Here is a 22,573-nt window from a genome sequence, read left to right as displayed (position 1 = left end):
TATTATAGAAGCTTTTCTGTTTGAATATTGAGTAGAATGGATAATAAAGACCATTCTGTGCAACCCTCGCCTTCGGCCGCCTCTGTTCCCGCGTCACAGGACGTGTGACATTTAGTAATCTAAATGACTAATGTACATTTTCTGACTTTCAGATACAACAGAAGGAAATTTTTCTTTGACTTCATTGTACAGAAATCTGCTTTAAAAGGGTAAAACACATTACATTTACATCCAGACAGTATATGACATATTAAAATACATTGATAAATTATATATATCTTGTCTTTTTAATACACTTATTTACAGCAATTAATTCATTAAATAAATCTAATAATCTCAAATATGAATATCATGTCAAGCAGTTTTTCTGTGTCCTTTCCTCCTTGTTGTTAGTGTAGTGTCCACCATGGTTTGCTGTGCTGCATGGGGATGCTCCAATGGATCCGAGAAAGGAGCAAAAATGTATGATTTCCCACTGATACTGAGAGGAGAAAAAATGGTTGGCTCAACTCAGCAGGAGCAATCTTACCCTCACTAAAGATTAGAATAGCAAAAAAATATGTGAGGTAATCATCAAACACTGCATTTGCACTTTTCACAATAAACACACTATTGGAAAGCTTAATGCCTGATTTATTCAAATACAAAACAGTGAACAAAAAAAATCTAAGACTCCAGACAGTCTCGGGTGCAGGGTGAGGGTGCTATCTAGTTGCAGGCTCCATTGAATCCCCTATGGTTCTTTGGCTTAAAGAGAGAGAGGAGAAAAATACAGGAGAAAATGATTATTATGAGTATTGATGTGATATGAATTTGAACTTGTTGCACATCCTTGGTTGTTTTTTATATGTGTAATGAGTGTATACGTATCCAGTAAGTGTTCTCTAATACTGTGTATTCACCCACTATGGGATATGTATATGGATAGACAAAACTGAGTTGTCATGTGTGAGGAGTAAACTCACATCACTCTGCAGGCACATTTTGAGGCAGACCAGTTCATCAAAATCTAACTGTGTTAGCCAGCAGCATGCTAACAAGCATGCTAAGAGGGTTAGCCATCGGGGTGGTAACCATGTTGGCCATCGGGGTGGTAACCATTGTTGTGATTTTCATCTTAATCCCTTCATAGTTTGTTTACATTACAGTATAGAATCAACAGCTTATCATAATTTATATATTTTGACAAGTCAAAGTATTAATCAAATCTCTAATATTAATCACTATATGTTTTGCTTACATTATATTATTGATCAAGTTGTTTATTAGTAAGAATGTCGGTATAAGCGCTTGTGTGCCTTCCAATACTCTATGCGTTTGCAGTAGGCTAAAATGGGATATGTGTAAGAGGAGGCTCACTGTGACCTTATGTGGTAAGGCCAGGTAGTAAGACCTCGCTTCCAGAATAGAGACAGCTGTAGGTTAAACTATGGAATGTGCAGTTCCTATGTTTAGGAAGGAAAGCATATATAATGGTGAAAGAGAGCAGACAGCTTCAGAGCTGCACAAGGGGTGACATGATTAGGTAATGTGAGCTCTCCAGAGATCTCTGTATTAATTAATAGGCCTATGTATATTTTTTAATAAAAGGCTAAAGACAAGACTGGTAATGTTTTCTTTTGCAATCAACGAACACGCTGCGCTAAGGTAAGAAGGTTAAGCGCAACATTTTGGTGAGCCCCGACGTGATTGCAAAATAATTTGGAACTTTTTTCTTTTCATCTAATGACTGACAGTTTGACCGTGCCGGCACAACAATAGTGGTAAAGCAGAACCTGTTAAAACAAATCTGCAAAATTTGAATTGCAACTAAATTGTGGTGAACTGACAGTACTTGGATGATTCTAAATTAAATCCAGTCTTGTCTGAAAAGGTAAAAGTATAAGTATACTATGGAAAATGGGTTTGAGTCCCATAAAGGTGATTCTAGGGTTGAAGTCCCTACCGGCAAAATAAAAGCTAACAAGTTTTTGTGTAATAATGAAAACTAACAAGTTTTTATTTAAGGTTTATTCCGTGGTGTGGCGACCGATCCGTTCCTTTGACGAGAGGAACGAGACCTACGCAAGTTTGAGTCTTGCTAGCTAGGTATTGATATTAACCTTTGGATCTTGAGGAGTCCATAAATTAATTATTATTTCGACAAAGCAAAAAGCCGGATAATGCACCTGAATTGATTGAGGATGGTAAAACCTCACGGTGTCAGAACGGAACTCTCGTTCTATATTTAGAACTTCCGGGTGAGTATCTGTTTTTATCAACGTATGTAACTGGTGAGGAAAATGCAAGTTTTATAAATGGTTTTAAGTAGAATTTAATGTTGGTTTTAAGGGTATGGAATACCTTAGTGGAGCAGATGAGTGTGACTAGTAAAGTGATTTATACTATTGTCACGTAGGGCAACGCCCCCTCTCGTAGCTGTCACTCTGGGTTCCCTTGTGTCTGTGTTTCCGTGCCTGTTTCTCTCGCCCCGCTCGTTTGTCTTTGTGATTCCTTGTTTATTACCACGCCCTCGTTATTACCGTCACCTGCCCCTCGTTTTATGTCATTGTATTTAAGTCCCAGTATTCCCCTAGTCTGGTTATCGGTGGTTTTGTTGTCTGCTCAGTATAGTTGTGCTTTCGTGTTTCTCTGTTCAAGCCTGTTGCCCGTAAGTGCTCGTGTTCGCTGCCCTGTTGATCTGTGTTTGTTCTGAGTTTTGCCCGTGTTTTGTTTGAGAGTTTTGTTCAGTGCCTAGTCCCGTGTTCAGTATGTCACTCCGTGTTTCTCGGACTCCCTTTCTGGTTTGACCTCTGCATTCCTTTTCGACTCTGAGTTTGGTATTCCCTTTATTAAATCTCGCTCTCCTCAGCGTTTGTGTCCGTCTCCTCGCTCCGTTGCTTATGCAACGTTACATAACCACCGATCCTTCAAGGACACAGCGAGAGAGCGAGACTCTGGTGAGTTCAAACACTGTGAATGGATGTCGGCTGGTTTAATCCAGTTCGACTCTCCGGTATTTCAGTGCGAACAAACCAGAGACAGGAATACCCCTGGCGCTGCGGGTACAAGGAAGTCTCGTCGCCGACCAAAGAAAGCGCAGTCTCTTTCTACTGGCTTTCGCGACGAGACTCCATCTGAGCGCTGTGTGTCTGCCCGGTTTTGCGAACACGACAGGGAAAAACCTCCTGTAGTGCGAGCAGCGGGCAGACGGTCTGAGCGCACAGACAAGTTTTCGCTTAACCCTCGGTTGACTCTCTCTGACCACCGTGAGCTCCCGGCGCCTCAAGGGAGGCGGAGCCGCAGCAGAGAGAGCAACCGAGGAGCTTGTGTGTCTGTGTGTTCTGCCAGGCTCACCCAGGACCCTGAGGAGGAGGACCCACCGCCTCTGATCCTGCCGGCTACTCCACATGACAACCCCAAGTATTTTTTGGGGGGGAGTACGAGCCACGTCAGTATGGCGGTCCCGCCCCCCGATGACGTCAGTATAGCGGTCCCGCCCCCCGATGACGTCAGTATGGCGGTCCCGCCCCCCGATGACGTCAGTATGGCGGTCCCGCCCCCCGATGACGTCAGTATGGCGGTCCCGCCCCCCGATGACGTCAGTGCGGCGACTCCGCCCCCCGAGGACGTCAGTGCGGCGACTCCGCCCCCCGAGGACGTCAGTGCGGCGACTCCGCCCCCTGAGGACGTCATGTCACCTCTGCGGCCGGTTCCCGCGATCCTGAGGAGGTCACCCACGCCAGTTCCCGTTCCCGCTGCCCGTAGGCAGTCCACGCCTGTTCCTGTCCCCGCTGCCCGTAGGCAGTCCACGCCTGTTCCTGTCCCCGCTGCCCGTCAGCAGTCCACGCCGGTTCCTGTCCCCGCGACCCTGGAGAGGTCGTCCACGCCGGTTCCTGTCCCTGCGACCCAGGAGAGGTCGTCCACGCCGGTTCCTGTCCCCGCTGCCCGTAGGCAGTCCGTGCCTGTTCCTGTCCCCGCGACCCAGGAGAGGTCGTCCACGCCGGTTCCTGTCCCCGCGACCCAGGAGAGGTCGTCCACGCCGGTTCCTGTCCCCGCGACCCAGGAGAGGTCGTCCACGCCGGCTCCTGTTCCCGCTGCCTGCCTGCCGGCTCCTGTTCCCGCTGCCTGCCTGCCGGCTCCTGTTCCCGCTGCCTGCCTGCCGGCTCCTGTTCCCGCTGCCCGCCAGCCGGCTCCTGTTCCCGCTGCCCGCCAGCGGACCCTGCCGGTTCCCGCTGCCCGCCGCCCGGCCGCGCCTGTGCCCGCTGCCCGCCGCCCGGCCGCGCCTGTGCCCGCTGCCCGCCGCCCGGCCGCGCCTGTGACCCCAGAGACTGTGCTGCCCTCTATTGGGCCTGGACTTTTTGTGTCCCCTGCTCTGCCCTGTACTCCTGTCTCATTGCCCATGTTCCCCTTACTCCCATGTTCTGTCCCTGGATTTGTGTTGGTCCCAGTCCCTGTGTGTGTACCTGTTCGTGTCCTTGTGCCCGTCCCTGTGTCTGTGTCTGGTCGGTCCCTCCAGGTCCCTGTCCCTGTGTCTGTTCCCCAAGTAATCGCCCACTTTGTTCCTGTCCCAGTCTCGGTTGTTCAAGCCGTGTTTGCCTCAGTGTTTACCTCTGCCCTGTCCCCTGGCCCCGCTCCAGTGTCTGTCCCCGGTCCTGTCCTGTCCAGCCCTGCTCCTGTGCCTCGCCCTGGCCCTGTCCGGTCTCCCTGTATCCCATGTCATGCCGTGTCCCCGTCCAGCTCTAGGCCAGTCTCCGCGTCTCCTGTCTTTGTCCCTGCTATGCCCCAGGTCCCATGTCCTGTCCCTCTGGTCCGTCCCGTGTCTGCTGTCCCTTGCCGTGTGCCGTAGTTCCCTGTCCTGTCCTAGTCGGTGTCCCTGTCCTGTCTGCCCTTGCGTGCCCCGGAGTGGCACGCTTTGAGGGGGGGTTCTGTCACGTAGGGCAACGCCCCCTCTCGTAGCTGTCACTCTGGGTTCCCTTGTGTCTGTGTTTCCGTGCCTGTTTCTCTCGCCCCGCTCGTTTGTCTTTGTGATTCCTTGTTTATTACCACGCCCTCGTTATTACCGTCACCTGCCCCTCGTTTTATGTCATTGTATTTAAGTCCCAGTATTCCCCTAGTCTGGTTATCGGTGGTTTTGTTGTCTGCTCAGTATAGTTGTGCTTTCGTGTTTCTCTGTTCAAGCCTGTTGCCCGTAAGTGCTCGTGTTCGCTGCCCTGTTGATCTGTGTTTGTTCTGAGTTTTGCCCGTGTTTTGTTTGAGAGTTTTGTTCAGTGCCTAGTCCCGTGTTCAGTATGTCACTCCGTGTTTCTCGTTCGGACTCCCTTTCTGGTTTGACCTCTGCATTCCTTTTCGACTCTGAGTTTGGTATTCCCTTTATTAAATCTCGCTCTCCTCAGCGTTTGTGTCCGTCTCCTCGCTCCGTTGCTTATGCAACGTTACAACTATTGAAGAATATCATAAGCAGTGTGATATTTGAAGGGCTGGCTGTTATGTGACAGTATGGGTGACCAACACAGAATCGTGTGTCCTCAGATGTAATTAATTATAAAACATTTAGAGTCTCGTATGTCATATGTGACCCATCCCTCATTCGTATTTAATTTATTCAGGTTTCCCCTTTGGTTTGGTCCTGCATATATTTAGTATCAGCTGTACCTTGTGTCTTTGGCGATTACGTTGAGTATTCATTTGCATAGTAAGTAAGGTGTGCTGTGAGTCATTTTGTATAATTAAGTCTATTGCATCTGTTTCTGTTCCATGCATTGTTTGCATATTGTATATAAGTTCTCCTTGTGTCTGGTCGGTAAAGCTTAGTGATCGTGCGTGGATATTTTCTCGTCCTGAGATTACTTGTGTTTTACTTCCGAGTTAAATTTCTCAATTTTGCACCCTCCCCTAGTCTCAGACTATACTTTGTAGGTTCATATATTGTCATTGTTTGAGTGTTGAATACGTTACAGGCCAACCCTTAGTCTAAGACTACACTTTAGGGATCATAAAACAAGTCCTGTTGTTAATAAGTTCGTGTGTCATTTATTGTGTTGAATAAGTTGGGTTCGCTATGCTGACGGTCTTTTTATACTTTAAATGGTTGCTGGGTTTGTCCTGTTAATGACAGTTGTTTCTCTATATCCCATATATATATTGGCTATAGTCATCGGATAAATTTCTTCCTTCGTTGTTTAACAAATAGCATAGTATGTGCTTTGTCTGAGGTGTTCTAGTTTTTATTGTAAGTGGGTGTATTTAATTTCCTCATAAGTTCTTATATCTTAACGCTAGGTTATGTCATTTAGTATTGAAATCAGGATTGTTTGTACACAGTATGGGTTTTGTCTCTCCTCTGTATTTAGTAACTAAGTAATCAATCTTAGTTGAACGTCTAGAGAAATGCCTCAGCGTGCACCTGTTGCGTGGGGACAGTGTGCCTAGACAAGCAGACAAGCGAGCAAAAAGTAAAATTTCATTCGTGTATTTGCCTCCGCCTCTTAACCAAGAATTGTTACATCGCCGCAAAATAGACCAACTGGCTAAAGTGCACACGTTTAACTCGCAAAATGATCAAACGCTGAGAAGATTTAGCTCTGTGACACATGTACAAATACTGTTTGCTGGGGGTTGTTCATAACCAACTAGAATGAGCGGGGTCTGCACAACAGATATTCAGGAAGATACACCACAGCCACCGTATGAGTTAAACTCGGTAATGCCCACTAACTAAGTTATCCAGGAATTAATGTAAAAACAGGAATCGTACAAATAGATAAAATCGACGAAGTGGAGTTTAAAACGCGCTAGTTACCCTTGACACGACTGGATATTAGTATTTAAGGCTAAAAAGGGGAACGCATGCCGTGGGGTGAAGGGTAAACTGCGTTTTAAAAGAGACTTGGATGGAGTAGTTATAAATAGCATACACACCGGGGTAAGTAAAGCGAGTATGTGAGGTGGAAATGTCAGTGAAACGGTGAGGTATTTGGATAGCTAAAACTGGACAAGCTGACAGCAGCTAGAGAGCTTTGTTCTGGCAGACTTGTGGTGTTAAGTATTATAATAATAAAGATAAATACTTGAAATCGTTTATACTGAGGGCCTTAAAATGATAATCTAGGAAAGTAGCTTTTTGAATAATAATCAAGGTTTCTATGTTTTTCTAATGTTGGAATAGATCTGTATGTTGTCAGTTTAATATGAGAAACCTGATGCCAGTTAAAGTGACTAGGAAATGTTTAATAATAATAATAATAATAATACTTTGTATTGGTATAGCACCTTTCAAACATACATGTAACTCAAAGTGTTTTATAAAATAGACAAAAAGTAAAATGTTAAAGGAAATTAAAGATAAAAGAAATCAAACATAATAAAAGAATGTAATAGAGTGACAAATTATAAAATAATATTGCAATAAAGAAAGTAAGATGGCAATTAGAATAAAGTTGGAGTTTCTTAATTTTAAAAAAGCAGATCTAAACAGGAAGATGTTGAAACTCTTCTTGAAGCTGTGCCGAGATAAAATGTCTCTGAGCAAGCTGTTGCACTCTAAAAGATCTCAGAGCACAGGGGATCTGCCCCAGAGACCTCAATATGTCCCCTAAGTGTATTATTTTATGCAGTAGTATTAACAGTATGGGTTTAACCTAAATTTTAGAGGAAGGGGTTTTGGGAAGGGGCAAGGAAGGTCACAGTGATCCTGGCAACTTCGTTGTGGCAGGTGGGGTGGATGTTCTCTTTGTGTTCAGGAGAGTCATTGGGCGAAAGAGAGTCCCCACAGAACCGTAGGATGAAGGAGGGCCAGAGGTCAGAGGTCCAGCACCAAACCCTTCTGCAGTACCAGGGCAATGGCGGGGCCCTGATGAGAACTTGGACAGCAAAGCTACGGCAAACCCTATGTTGTCCCTCACTGGCGGTACTCAAAGACTATCATTTCTGGCTGGAGAATATCAAAGTCTGCACAGAACTGTTCAAATGACTGTACAATGTGGCCAGCAGGCCACTGAACACAGGTTCCTGAGATCAAAGACTGCACCTGTTAACCTGTGGAAGAGACATTACAAATGCACTGTTTACAGACAGCAGACACCTGATGTCCACAGACTGGCCTCCACGGTTGCTATCTACAGGGGTTTCCTGAAGTCTCACTCATGAGCCGCGAGGGGCGTCCACTCCCAGTTCATTTCCTGGAAGCCAGATCACTTTGATTGAACCTTTGTCCTGCCACCCGACCCAGTTTATGTTATTTTGTCTTATGACATAGGAGGGGATCCAATTCATGGGAGGAATTTGAAGAACAGCTACAGGATCAGGTAAACTAGGTTATGTACTGGGGCCTGAGGGGGCGGCAACCCTGCAAAGCTGAGACATGCGCAACAGTGCTGGTAGATAATGGGAGATTCAGCCACTCCACACATCTAATTAGCTTCATACCTTGGTCACATGGGTAAGGAGTAGGTAAACATGATAAGGAAACCAGTACAACAAGGCATCGGGTAACAACTAACTTTCTGAATGTGAGCTAATTTAAATCTTGTAATAACTAGTGTATTAAAATAACTTCATTTGACTAGTATTTTCTATCACAAAGAAAGACTTATTTTATTTTAAATTTAATTTATGAAAGTTTAATTTAATTTATTAAACAAAAACAGACATTGGCATAGGCTGTGGACTTAGCAAATTACTGATTAAAACTTATTACTCTTTTTAGAAGTTTCTGAAATACATTCCTGAATGATATTTCAGTAAAGGGGGAGATACACCTGTTAGACAACACCATGCACACAGCATAAATCAGAGGTTGTACGTACAGAGTGACAAGATAACAAAAGGGGGTAAGCTTAGAGACAGAGGCAAATAGGAGCACATTAGATGGTTTGCAAGGCAGACCACAGGACTTAGAGCTATGTAAAGTACAGGAAAATTGACCCCAGTGAAAAAAATTAAGAAATAGAGTACTTAAATAAAATTTTTATTATTAAAATAAAATAGCATTGCTGAGTAAATATGGTAAGAAATAAGTAAGTCTGGAAAGGACAAAATGGGAAACGAATTTTATAGAATCAATTGATCAAACCAGTGTTAACTGAGGCACACAGGGTAGCACGTGGGTAGAAATAAATGAAGAAATATTTTGGTTAACTGATGGCACCTATACTGACGTAATAGCAGTCTGGACAGAGTAATGTGATATTTGAAACATGCATAACAGCTGTCATGCTTTAAGGAAAGGTCTAAGCAGGCTCCCTGGACCAAAGGAGCTAAGATAGGATATGATAATTCTTTGTTAATCACTCAGTGGGGAAATTTGCATTGTTACAGCAGCAGAGAATTGTGTAAGGAAATACACATATGTGAGGTTCTGTACAAAATGCAATGAAAATAGGAGATGAAGTTCAGATTGGCTACATGGGTATGGAAATACCAATACGGGGATTAAGCTATTTGTTAGTGGCTGAGGATAAATTCTCAGGTTGGGTAGAAGCATTTCCACCAGGGCAGATGACTCGAGGTCAGTCTGCAGAATGTTGATAAAAATTACTGGATACTGCACCATTGTATACTAAATTAAGTATGCTCAGATAATGGGATGCACTTTACCAGCTAGGAGCTAAAATTTGTGGAACAAAATTTGGGTTTGAGACACAAATGTGGGTTGGTTTATCATTCTCAATCTCAGGCTAAAATGGAGATTATAAATGGTAAGTATAATGGTAAAGGTAAAGGAAAAGGTATGTGCACAAAGGTATTTATATGGTTGGCCAGAAGATCTTCAGTGAATTTTGTTGCAGGATTCACTTCGTTTGAGCTCATGACAGTGAGAAGTTTTCGGGGGTCCCCCAATGCGCTTGCGAAACCTGACAGGTACACTCGGGGTCGTACAAGGAAGGTTACAGTGAACTAAAAAAAGTAATTTGTGAAGCTTATTCTGTCCAGGTACAAGGAGAGGAGTCAGAACCAACGGACCTGTCACCAAATGGGTCCTGCTTAAGGTCATCAAAAGAAAGTGGTCAGAGCCCAGGTGGACCAGTTCATGCAAGGTCACTAAAGAGAACATCACACTCTGTCCGATTGAAGGGCAAAGGAGAAACGTGGTACCACCTCACCCGGTGCTGAGCATCAGAACCAGCGCGCAGAGATACGGAGCTCTCAAACGACAGGTCAAAATAACACCTGAGAGCGGAGGTACATCCAGGTAGTCCACCCTGACCTCCTTCGTGGGATAAGAAGATAATCTTGCCTCCAACAGGGCAGAAGAATAGATGATGATGCAGTAAAAGTTTTGTGATGTATTTGGATGTTCAGTAATATTGTCTAATGTTGTTTTACAGGCCTTGTGTAACATTGTTTTTTGTCTATATGTTTTTGTATTATCATTGAAAGTAGTAGCATTGTGATTGTTAGTATTTAACAACCTGTTAAAGGACCTTACAGGGGACTGCCCCCTGTGCATATGGATCCATGGTGGGTCAAGGCCAATATTGTTGTAATAGTAGCTGCATAACTGAGATCCCTTGGAGAGTTTCACATAAAGCTTTAGGAGTTGATAATCATACTACCGGCCGGCTGGGACGGCCATTTAGCAATAATAAAGTTCAAAGGTAAGCATTATTTTTCAGAGAGACGCACATCGTACCAAGAACCTAGTTATTCTATCAATAGAATTGGGATGTTTTCATCTGGAGTACTAGCACATCTCTAGTATAGGTTGTGTACCGTATATCTAGTAATAGGAGTGGGCCAATTGGGTTAAGACCCCTTAGGCCTAATTAGGATAAACATAGTATGGTTTAGACCTGCCCCAACACTGGGACCATCACTGGAAAATACGTCAGAAATTAAGATATAAGGCATTCATGGATCAGATTATACTAAATGGACACGACAGCAGATAATTGAATTGACTGTCTTATTATGTCTGTGTTAACTTCTGTGGGAATACTTTTGACTTATGATTACAGGTAAATGTTGTATTCCAATGTAGAAGAAGCTTAGTGGGAAGCTTAATCAGCAGTAAGATTGAGAAGCAGGAACCACAAAGATGTTTGGGTATGATGTCATAGTTGGAGTCAGAAGATGAAAAGGTAGTTTTGGATTAACTTAAAGTTTGATCTATTTAGAGATCAAAAAGGGGGAATTGTTGTGATTTTCATCTTAATCCCTTCATAGTTTGTTTACATTACAGTATAGAATCAACAGCTTATCATAATTTATATATTTTGACAAGTCAAAGTATTAATCAAATCTCTAATATTAATCACTATATGTTTTGCTTACATTATATTATTGATCAAGTTGTTTATTAGTAAGAATGTCGGTATAAGCGCTTGTGTGCCTTCCAATACTCTATGCGTTTGCAGTAGGCTAAAATGGGATATGTGTAAGAGGAGGCTCACTGTGACCTTATGTGGTAAGGCCAGGTAGTAAGACCTCGCTTCCAGAATAGAGACAGCTGTAGGTTAAACTATGGAATGTGCAGTTCCTATGTTTAGGAAGGAAAGCATATATAATGGTGAAAGAGAGCAGACAGCTTCAGAGCTGCACAAGGGGTGACATGATTAGGTAATGTGAGCTCTCCAGAGATCTCTGTATTAATTAATAGGCCTATGTATATTTTTTAATAAAAGGCTAAAGACAAGACTGGTAATGTTTTCTTTTGCAATCAACGAACACGCTGCGCTAAGGTAAGAAGGTTAAGCGCAACACCATGTTGGCCATCGGGGTGGTAACCATGTTGGCCATCGGGATGCTAACCATGTTAGCCGCCGAGGCATTAACGGTGAAAGAAGACGAGGAACACCGCCACAGCCCAAAACGCTGCTAATTGGGGACTCAGTCATCAGAGATGTATGGAGCAACAGTATTAAGGCCTTTTGCTTTCCTCGTGTTACTGTCTGTGAAGTGATACCCATGATTCCACGCATATTGCATGACCATCCAGCTACGGAAAGACTGATTGTACATGTCGGCTCTAGCGATGTTTACAAACAACAGTCTGAGATACTGAAACAGGATTTTAACCATCTGCTCGACATTCTGGAGTTTTCCCGGTGTGAAGTGTTCATTTCTGGACCGATACCAACTGCACGTCGAGGCAGTGGTCACTTTACCAGACTGCTGGCTCTAAACAGCTGGCTCACTACAGCCTGTGCACATCGGAAGGTAAACTTCATTGACAATTTCAACATTTTTTGGAGGCGTCCTGAGCTTTTTAAACCTGATCAGCTTCACCCTAACAGGGCTGGGACTCAAATGCTTGTGGATAATCTAATGTATGGAATCACTCACATGCGGAATCTGCACCCAACCGCCAGCAGTAACGTCAGTAATGTCAGTCAAAGGAGCCCACCATCTCCTGTCAGAGAATCTGTCCACAGTCTCAGAGGTAAACTCCAGGAGATTGAAGAGGTTCTGCAACACTACAGTCTGCTGTCTTGCAGGAACTCACCCACTTCTCCTGCACACTCAGTGAATTCTCAGGTCTGACACACTGGAACCCATGCTCCTAGTCAGTGCTACATTCCAGTTATTTTAAATAGCCGGTGGCATGGCTCTCAGAATCGAAATAAAAATGTAATCAGAAGAAAACACAAGGGTACAAAACATTGTAACAAACAAAATTTGATCCCAGTGAAATGCACAAGTGATGTAAGCGATGCTGATCAAACACATCAAGTCTTCAAAGTCTCCTTACTAAACGTCCGCTCACTCACAAACAAGTCTTTTATAATAGCTAAATTAATTGAAGATTACTGTCTGGACTTTCTTTTTCTAACAGAGACTTGGCTTGATAGCAATGGAGCAATAGTGCTAAATGAAGCTTCACCTCCCGACTTTAACTATTTTAATGTCTCCAGGGTAAATAAAAGAGGTGGTGGTGTTGCATGTTTTTACCATAAAGCATTCCGATGTAAGCAGATCTCATTAGGGGAACATCCTACGTTTGAATATCTGGCAGTACAACTCAACAGTACTTATTCAGTTCTTTTGATTGTTATCTATCATCCTCCCAGACTACATGCAGATTTTCTTGAAGATTTTGAAGAAATGCTTTCAAGGATTTTAATTGATTTTGATTATGTTTTAATTGCTGGGGATTTTAATATTCACATGGATATATCCACAAATCCAATCACTTCAGAATTCATGAGGATGCTTAACTCTTTTGATCTCATACTACTTATTACCAATAAGTCCCTACTTATTACCAAGATGGTGGCGCGTGAACAACGCGAGGCTCAGCGTCTCTCCAGAATCTGCTTCTTAACGGTTCTTTACCTATTTTTCACTGGATTATTCATCCAGAACTGCTCGGCGTTACTGTCCTACAACAGACTCGAGCTTCTGGACATCAAAAATCAAATCGCCGACAGTTTTAAAGCCGATCTCCAACTCATTCCAGAGATCTCAAGAACACCGGAGGCTGCACACTCTTCCCGGCCGGGCGGAAGTGCACGCAGGCGGCGCCGAGAACGTAAACAAAGGCGGGGTAAGCGTGGAGGGCTACGAGCTAAGCTAAAGCTAACTCCACACCGGCTGCCGTTACCCAGCATTTTCCTCGCTAATGTCCGTTCTCTGGCTAATAAAATGGACGAATTACGACTCTCCATCAACAATAATAGACGGATTATGGACTCAAACGCCATGTTTTTCACCGAAACATGGTTAAACAACAGCTGCCCAGACAACGCTATTGAGTTAGCAGGACGGCGTGTACACCGAGCCGACAGGACAGCAGATGACTCCGGGAAGACCAGAGGTGGAGGTTTGTGCATTTATATAAATAAAGCTTGGTGCACGGACTCTGCTACTACCGAGAGACATTGCTCACCGAATGCAGAGTTTATTATGGTCAAATGTAGACCTTATTATCTCCCAAGAGAACTCACTTCAATCATCCTCATTGCTGTTTATGTCCCCCCGGATGCTAATGCTAAGCTGGCTATGAAAGAACTTTATTCAGCCATTAGTAAACATCAAACAAAATATCCCGAGGCTGCTTTTATTGTTGCTGGAGACTTCAACCACTCCAACTTAAAAACAGTTCTCCCCAGATTCCACCAACATGTCTCCTGCCACACCAGAGGGGACAAAACTTTGGATCATGTTTATTCCAACCTGGCTGGAGCATACAAAGCGACACCCCTCCCCCACATTGGACAATCTGACCATCTCTCCATTTTCCTCACACCTCGGTATTCACCACTCATCCAACGTGTGAAACCCACTGTGAGGACAATTAAAGTTTGGCCAGAGGGGACAGATGCCGTGCTTCAGGACCGATTCAGGAACACCGATTGGAATACATTCACTCATACAGACTTGGATCAGTACGCCTCATCTGTACTGGACCACATCTCCACCACTATAGACAGTGTCACCACCCAGAAACAGATCACCATGTACCCCAACCAAAAGCCCTGGATGAACAGGGATGTTCGTCTCCGGCTGAAGGCCCGCAACATCGCCTTCAGGTCAGGGGATGCACAGGCCTACAGTATAGCCAGGGCTGAGCTAAAGAGGGGCATCAAAAAGGCCAAACAACAATACAAGGAAAAGGTAGAAGAACACTTCTCCAACTCTGACCCCCGACGTATGTGGCAAGGTCTTCAGACAATCACTGATTACCGGACCATCAACACCTCCCCTCCCTCCTCTGATGTCCCTTTCCTTGACGAGCTTAACAATTTCTATGCTCGCTTTGAGAGAGGGAATACAACAACACCTTCAACCAGGGCATATGTGTCTGCAGATCACCAACCCCTCACTCTTTTTCCCACCGATGTAGGAGCGGCGCTGGGCAGGATTAAAGTACACAAGGCTGCGGGTCCTGATGGCATCCCTGGACGTGTTCTCAGAGCGTGTTCTGGAGAGCTGGCAGGAGTGCTGACGGATATATTCAACCTGTCCTTAGCTCATGCTGTGGTACCGAACTGCTTCAAAACCACCTCCATCGTCCCGATACCCAAAACCTCCAACCCAACAAGACTCAATGACTACCGCCCGGTAGCCCTCACCCCCATCATCACCAAGTGCTTCGAGCGGCTGGTCCTAGCACACCTCAAGTCTTGTCTACCACTCACACTAGACCCCCACCAATTTGCATACCATCAGAACAGAAGCACAGAGGATGCAGTCTCCATAGCACTGCATTCTGTCCTCTCACACCTGGACAATAAAAACACCTTCGTCAGAATGCTGTTCTTAGACTTTAGTTCAGCTTTCAACACAGTCATCCCTTCAAAACTCCTCACAAAACTCACAGACTTGGGCATCAGTTCCCACACCTGCAACTGGCTACTGGACTTCCTAATCAACCGACCCCAACATGTCCGGTTGGACAACCACTGTTCATCCACCATCATCATAAACACTGGTGTACCACAAGGCTGTGTGTTGAGCCCCTTCCTGTACTCCCTCTTCACCTATGACTGCAAACCTGTCGATGCTTCCAACGTCATCATTAAGTTTGCAGATGACACCACGGTGATCGGCCTCATCAAAGACAACGATGAGACTGCCTACAGGGAGGAGGTGGATCGTCTGGCTGAGTGGTGCGACACCAACAACCTCAAGCTGAACACTGAGAAAACCAAAGAGCTCATCGTGGACTTCAGAAGGAATGCTGACCCACATCCACCCATCCACATCAAGGGGATGGCTGTAGAGCGTGTGAACAGCTTCAAGTTCCTTGGCGTCCACATCTCCGAGGATCTCACTTGGATGACCAGCTGCTCCAAGCTGGTTAAAAAAGCCCACCAGCGCCTCTTTTTTCTGAGGACTTTGAAAAAGAACCACCTGGCCTCAGACATCCTGGTGAACTTTTACCGCTGCACCATTGAGAGCATCCTGACCAACTGCATCACAGTATGGTACGGGTGCTGCTCTGCCACAGACCGGAAGGCGCTGCAAAGGGTGGTGAAAGTCGCCCAGCGCATCATTGGAGCACCACTTCCTGGCATAGAAGACATCTACAGGAAACGGTGTATGAAAAGGGCTCGGAAAATAATCAAGGATCCTAGCCACCCAGCACACAAACTTTTTAACCTCATGCCCTCTGGGAGGCGTTACAGGAGCCTCAGGACTAAGACCACCAGGTACCGGAACAGTTTTTTTCCAAAAGCTGTCACACTCCTGAACTCTGCCTCCTGAATTCAACAGTAAAACTGGTCTGAACCCCAACAGATATATTAAACACCACCGAACACTTTAAACATCACTACCAGTTCCCCGTTGTATATAATATACATATATACATATATATATATATATCATATTTATATATACACACATATGTCCACCATAGTATATTGACTGTATAATATATATATTTAATAATCTGTATATTACTGTAATAACCTATACTACCTCAATAATCTGTATATTACATTTATCTGTAAATCATCTGTATAGTACATTCGTAATCTGTATATTAACCCATATCCTGTATATATATATACATTTCTATTTCTATTTTTAACATATTTATATTCTGAATAAGCACTTCTGGATGGATGCAAACTACATTTCGTTGCTTTGTACTTGTGACATATGCAATGACAATAAAGTTGAATCTATCTATCTATCTATCTATCTCATACAGCATGTATCAGGCCCAACTCATAAGCATGGCCACATTTTAGATTTGGTCATTTCTAAATGTATAGAGGTTAATAATACTGAAATTACTGATGTTGCAATCTCTGACCATTTTGGTGTATTTTTCAACATGTCATTATCTACTAGAACACTCAGTGAAAAGCGCACAATAACCAAGCGTTATCTCAGTGCTGGCAGTGCCGTGGCCTTCACAGACATGATACAGTCCCTCCCTCCTCTCCCAGAAAATGGGAATGAGCTAGTTGAAACATTCACACACAGAGTTAGGAACTGTATTGATGCTGTGGCACCAAAGGTAACTAAAATAATCTCTGGTAAAATTAAGATGCCCTGGAGAAACACTCCATCTATTGTAAACTTTAGGCAAGATTGTAGGCAGGCTGAGAGACGTTGGCGAAAGTCAAAATTGCAAGTACATTTTGATATTTATAAAACAACATTGCAGAATTACAACAGTGAAGTGAAATTAGCAAGGAAAAACTATTTCTCTACCTTAATCAATTCATCCAATAATAACTCATCTGTCTTGTTCAGAAGCATAGATCAGCTAGTAAACCCCACCTCCTGTGGCTTCCCTGAGACTGTTTCAGTTGAAAAATGTGAGGAGTTTGCTATATTTTTTAGGGACAAGATTACTAGTATAAGGCAGAACATAGCAACAAGCACTAATAGACCATCAACCCTTATATCAGTTACTCAGCCTAACTTTAATATGTCTTATTTCCAAGAAGTTGACATGGTAACACTACTTGATGTGATTTCATCACTAAAATCCTCTACTTGTGAACTGGACCCTTTACCAACAAGCTTTTTCAAGCAGGTTCTGAGCTCATTAGCAAATGAAGTTCTAGCGATTGTTAATCAGTCTCTGCAATTGGGAGAATTCCCTAAAATTTTTAAAACTGCAACAGTTAAACCACTATTAAAGAACAGAAATCTTGATTCCACAATTATCAATAATTATCAACCTATATCTAACCTTTCCTTTCTTAGCAAAATCATTGAAAAAGTAGTGTCAATCCAGTTGAATGACTATGTCAAAGTAAATCAAATAAATGACACTTTTCAATCTGGTTTCAGAGCTCTCCACAGCACTGAAACAGCCCTAGTTAAGGTAGTAAATGACTTGAGATTGAATAAGGATGCAGGCAAACTCTCAGTCCTTTTTCTGCTAGATTTAAGCGCCGCTTTTGACACCGTTGATCATGAAATACTTCTGGATCGACTACAGAGCTGGGTAGGCCTTAGTGGCTTAGTCTTAGACTGGTTTAGATCGTACCTAACTGGGCGTGATTACTATGTAGCATTAGGTACCTCTTCCTCCACACGTCAAAAAATAACTTGTGGCGTCCCCCAAGGATCAATTCTTGGGCCGTTACTATTCAACCTATATATGCTTCCATTACCACACATCATTAATAAACATGGTATTAGTTATCATCAATATGCAGATGACACTCAACTTTATATTTCGCTAGAACCTAAAGCCCTAAAATCAATTTGCTCACTGTTTGACTGCATAGATGATATACAGACATGGATGTCTGACAATTTTCTGCAGTTAAATAAACAGAAGACAGAGGTTCTTGATCTTGGCAGTGATTCACAAAGGAATGATGTCCAGACTTATTTAAATCAAATGAATCTGAAAGCCAGACAATGTGTTAAGAACCTGGGCGTCACCTTTGATAATGAGCTCAGCTTCAAATCACACATCATGACTACATGCAAGACAGCTTACTTTCATCTTCGAAACATCGCTAAGGTCCGAGATATGCTCTCTCCTGCTGACAGTGAAAAACTTGTCCATGCATTTATCACATCAAGGCTAGATTATTGTAACGCTGTTCTATCTGCTCTTCCAAAGAGCTCTATTTCGCACTTACAGCGAGTTCAGAACGCGGCTGCAAGGGTTCTGACCCGCAGGAGAAAGAGAGATCATATTACACCTGCACTCCACTCACTGCACTGGTTACCTGTCAGCTTTAGAATAGATTTTAAGGTTCTAGTCATGGTTTTTAAATGTCTTCATGGTCTTGCCCCTCTTTACCTAAGTGAAATGATGGTTAGATATGTTCCAGTCAGGTCTCTCAGGTCTTCAAACAGTAATCTACTGGTGATTCCTAAAAGCCGATTAAAGATTGGCGAGGGTGCTTTTAGTCACTATGGCCCAAAGCTCTGGAATTCTCTTCCTGAAGAGCTCAGAGGCATTTCATCCCTGCATAGTTTTAAGAGCAGTCTCAAAACATTCCTGTTTAGATCCGCTTTTAGTTAAGAAACTCTATCTTAATAGTTTTATCTTATTTACTTTACTTTTTATTATCTTACTTACTTCACTTTTTACTTTTTATGTTATTTTAATATTTTTATCTTTAATTTTTTTTAACATTTTTTTCTGTCTTTTTGTCTTTGTCTTATCTCCTTTTAATGTTTCTTTTATTTATACTGTAAAGCACTTTGAGTTACATGTATGTATGAAAGGTGCTATACAAATAAAGATTATTATATTATTATTATTATTAAAACCAAACAGGGCAAGACTAGGCTGAGAGCAGATGCTGTTCCCACCATTTTTGTGCATTGCCCCGCACTCAGAAAGAGGAAGCCCCCTGCACTACGATGCACCACTGGACCTGTAAAGACAGGGCCCATAGCTGCTGATCACAGCTATAGTGTTAGAGGTGACACAGGTATAATAAATACGAAATGAAATGTGCCATATTTTGTCAATTGTGATTTTTACACCCCAATCGAAATTTGTCCTCCGCCTTTAACCCATCTGTGCAATCAGAACACACACACACACACACACTAGTGATTACTAGGGGGCTGTGGATCACATGTGCCCAGAGCGGTGGGCAGCCCTAGCCCGGTGCCCGGGGAGCAGTTGGGGTTAGGTGCCTTGCTCAAGGGCACCTCAGTCATGGCCTGTCTGGGAATCAAACCCACGACCCTCCAGTCACAAGACCAGTTCCCTAACCGCCAGGCCATGATGTATGAACTCCTAATAATTATATTATTTCTTTAATTGATAGAATATTTAAAACTAGGGATGCACCGAAATGAAAATTCTTAGCCGAAACCGAAAACCGAAAATTAGGAAACCAAGGCCGAAAGCCGAAAACCGAAACACCGAAATAGCCTACATTATGCCAATTATTAGTAACATTGGATTTATGGCTAACCTCACTAAAATCAAGGCATTGCTATTCAAAGTATAAATCAACTACAAAATTTGATTTGAAAATATTTATTTAGCACTGACATTACAGTAATGCATATTATAAAATAAAATTAGTGGTGGGCCGTTAACGGCGATAACGCTGACAACGGCCAACCACTAATTAAATTTAACTCGCTTGCAGACCGTTTTTATTTGAGAGGATAAATATATGTATTTTATATGAGTTAAATTTAACTATAACTGACTGGCCTGAAAGATAAAAATAAATTCTCTCATAAAAAACGTGACGTGAGTTGCAACAACATTAAACAGCTCAGGTAAACATGCTTCTGAGAAATGTCGTCTGCTCGGCAAAACATAACGTGGCTCAATGTGCTCTATTAGCCTACGAAATCCCTACAACAGAGAACGGCTGATCGTCTAAGGCAACGAGTTCCATAATTTTTGGTGTAATGTCTTTTGCCTCGGCGCCATTACTGGAAAACTTTTTTGCTAGCTTTATCCAAATAAGTGCGTGCAGGTGGCGATTTTTGCTTGCGTCATCACTGCACATTGTTTTGGCCGTGTTGTTTCGGTGATGAAAGTATTTCGGCCGAAAACTGAAAATGCACATTTAAGCCATTTCGGCCGAAAATTTTCGGTGGCCGAATTTTCGGTGCATACCTATTTAAAACTTAATCACACTAAATAGTTTGGCTTTTATATCCAGCAGTTTATATGCTGTTATATCCAGCAAAAACTGAGGAAATAAGGGATGAGGATACAGAGAGAAGGGGAAGTGAGATTGAACAAAGAGAGAACATGGCTAGTGAGGAGAGACAGGGAGAGCTAATACAACCCAGTGAGCCAGCAGCCAGTCAGCATAACCATCAGCCAGAAGCCAGCCAATCAGAGCTATTGAAAAAATTAAAACAGTTAAGAAGAAACAGTTAAAAGATGGTCATCTTGGAAGCAAGAGCCAATCCAGAAAGGTGAAAAACAACTCCAGTAGCCAAGCTTCAAAATCCAGCAACCCCCAAACAGCTCCAAATGTGCCATTAAGCCCATTAGTCACTCCAACAGAAACATTTGGACTAATCATTGCTCCTACAAGTGCTCCAGCCCCCAGCCAACATCACTACTCCTACACTCCTACAGCCAACATACGGCAGTGTAATAAACATTAATTCCTTACTGCTATTTGAAACTTACTGTCACGTTGAGGACCCCGGCCCCTCCCTTTTGGGCGTGTGTATACGTAGTCCACGTGCTTTGTCTGCGTCTGTGGAACTCCGTGGTTGTGGCGATGTTGTGTGATAATGTGTCTCACCTGTGAATCGTCTCGTAATCACGTGGGGCTAATGTGGTTTGTCTATTTAATGTGCGCTCACGCAGTGTCCTGTGCTCGTTGTTGTGTAAGTCTACACGTTGTGTGTGTGTTATCTATTCAGTGTTGAAATTAAAAGTGACGTAAGTCGAAAACAAGGATTCTGTGTCTCGTCCTTCGCCGACCCACGAACGTCACACTTACCTTGTTGTGTTTTCAATCTCATGGTCAGCACCCAATTATCCCACAGCAGGCAACTAATATACACTAACAAGATAAATTAAATACAACATAAATAATACAATAATAGAATACAAGTCTAGTATGGTTACATATGATTACATATATCATACTGTAATATAACATTTTAGTATGTTGTATTCCTCTTTAGTATTGCAAGATTCATTGATCAAAACTGCCACCCTAGTTTCAACTTACCTTGTGTTTTCAGTCTCTCTTGATGACCCTCCCTCTTTCTTTGCCTTCAATCCAAAGTCTGCTGAGCATAATACAGATAATAGTCAACAGAATAACAAAACCTACAAACACTTGATCTATAAATTACACTGTTGTGTACTATTTAGAAGTCTTAAATATGCATTCTAATCAATATCAGCAGTGATGTATCACAAGAATGGCTCTCCTCCTTATTGTGCGTTATCTTAACGTTAGCTGGTACTCCAAAATGAATATCCTCATTTCACCTCCTCGACCCAACACACTCTACAATCACACTCAAATGTTATATTTAACCAATACTTAGCTACCCTGCAAAAACACATAAATGGCATTAATAGAGGAATTTACAATTAATAGGCTGTCGGTCGTTAATGTGAAATCTCGCTAACCGTATTCCCGTTGTCTTAGCATAGATTTAGTTCCCTAAATCTGCTTATTAAGAGGTGGATAATTCACTAAAATACTTTAATTCACATTTTAATGCACATGTTAATTTGATTCTGATGTCCTTATAATACACAATCTGATTTTTTAAGCGTACTAACCTGTAAAAGTGTATCACATATGGTCCACTGCTCCAGTTTGACTGCGCTGCTCGTATTTGCTGCTAACTTCCGGGAACTATTGACAGGCTCCACGATCCGCCATTGCTGTAAAAAAACTGGTCCATTGGAGTGTCTCTGTGGCCTCTGTGGTGGCCTCTGTGGTGTGAAACACTGGGGGAGCCTGTGATGTAATGGTTGTTGGATGATTAGAGTGGTCAGTGTATCACGTGACTGCATAGTGACAGAACAGCACACAGCTTGTTCGGCAGACCTGTAAAAGAGCTCAATAAAGACAGAGGGAAAATGGCAGAGTGGTGAAAAACATGTAAGGAGAAAGAAGGTACATGCAGAGAGTTGGCGTTTTTCGCGCTGCGGAGGTACACACAGACCATGTCAGTGTCCAGCATTTGGCAAGGAATGTCAGAAGTGTGGCATAAATAATCATTTTGCAGACAACGAAAACGACAGAAAAAGGTACACTGT

At 43.0% G+C, this 22,573-nt stretch overlaps 1 long non-coding RNA gene across 1 annotated transcript; it reads right to left on the bottom strand.

Moving 5' to 3' along the window:
- Window positions 1–289: 289 nt before the first annotated feature.
- Window positions 290–21,585, bottom strand: LOC143484026 (uncharacterized). Its single transcript, XR_013122526.1, has 3 exons — window positions 21,525–21,585; window positions 21,291–21,353; window positions 290–747 (listed from the first exon to the last, which is right to left on the bottom strand). It is a non-coding gene; the product is annotated as an uncharacterized LOC143484026 (long non-coding RNA).
- Window positions 21,586–22,573: the final 988 nt, after the last annotated feature.

The sequence above is a fragment of the Brachyhypopomus gauderio genome, chromosome 2 (assembly GCF_052324685.1).
Source record: "Brachyhypopomus gauderio isolate BG-103 chromosome 2, BGAUD_0.2, whole genome shotgun sequence".
Lineage (NCBI taxonomy): Eukaryota > Metazoa > Chordata > Actinopteri > Gymnotiformes > Hypopomidae > Brachyhypopomus > Brachyhypopomus gauderio.
Note: the sequence above shows the minus strand (reverse complement) of the source record. Positions and strands in the feature narration are given on the sequence as shown.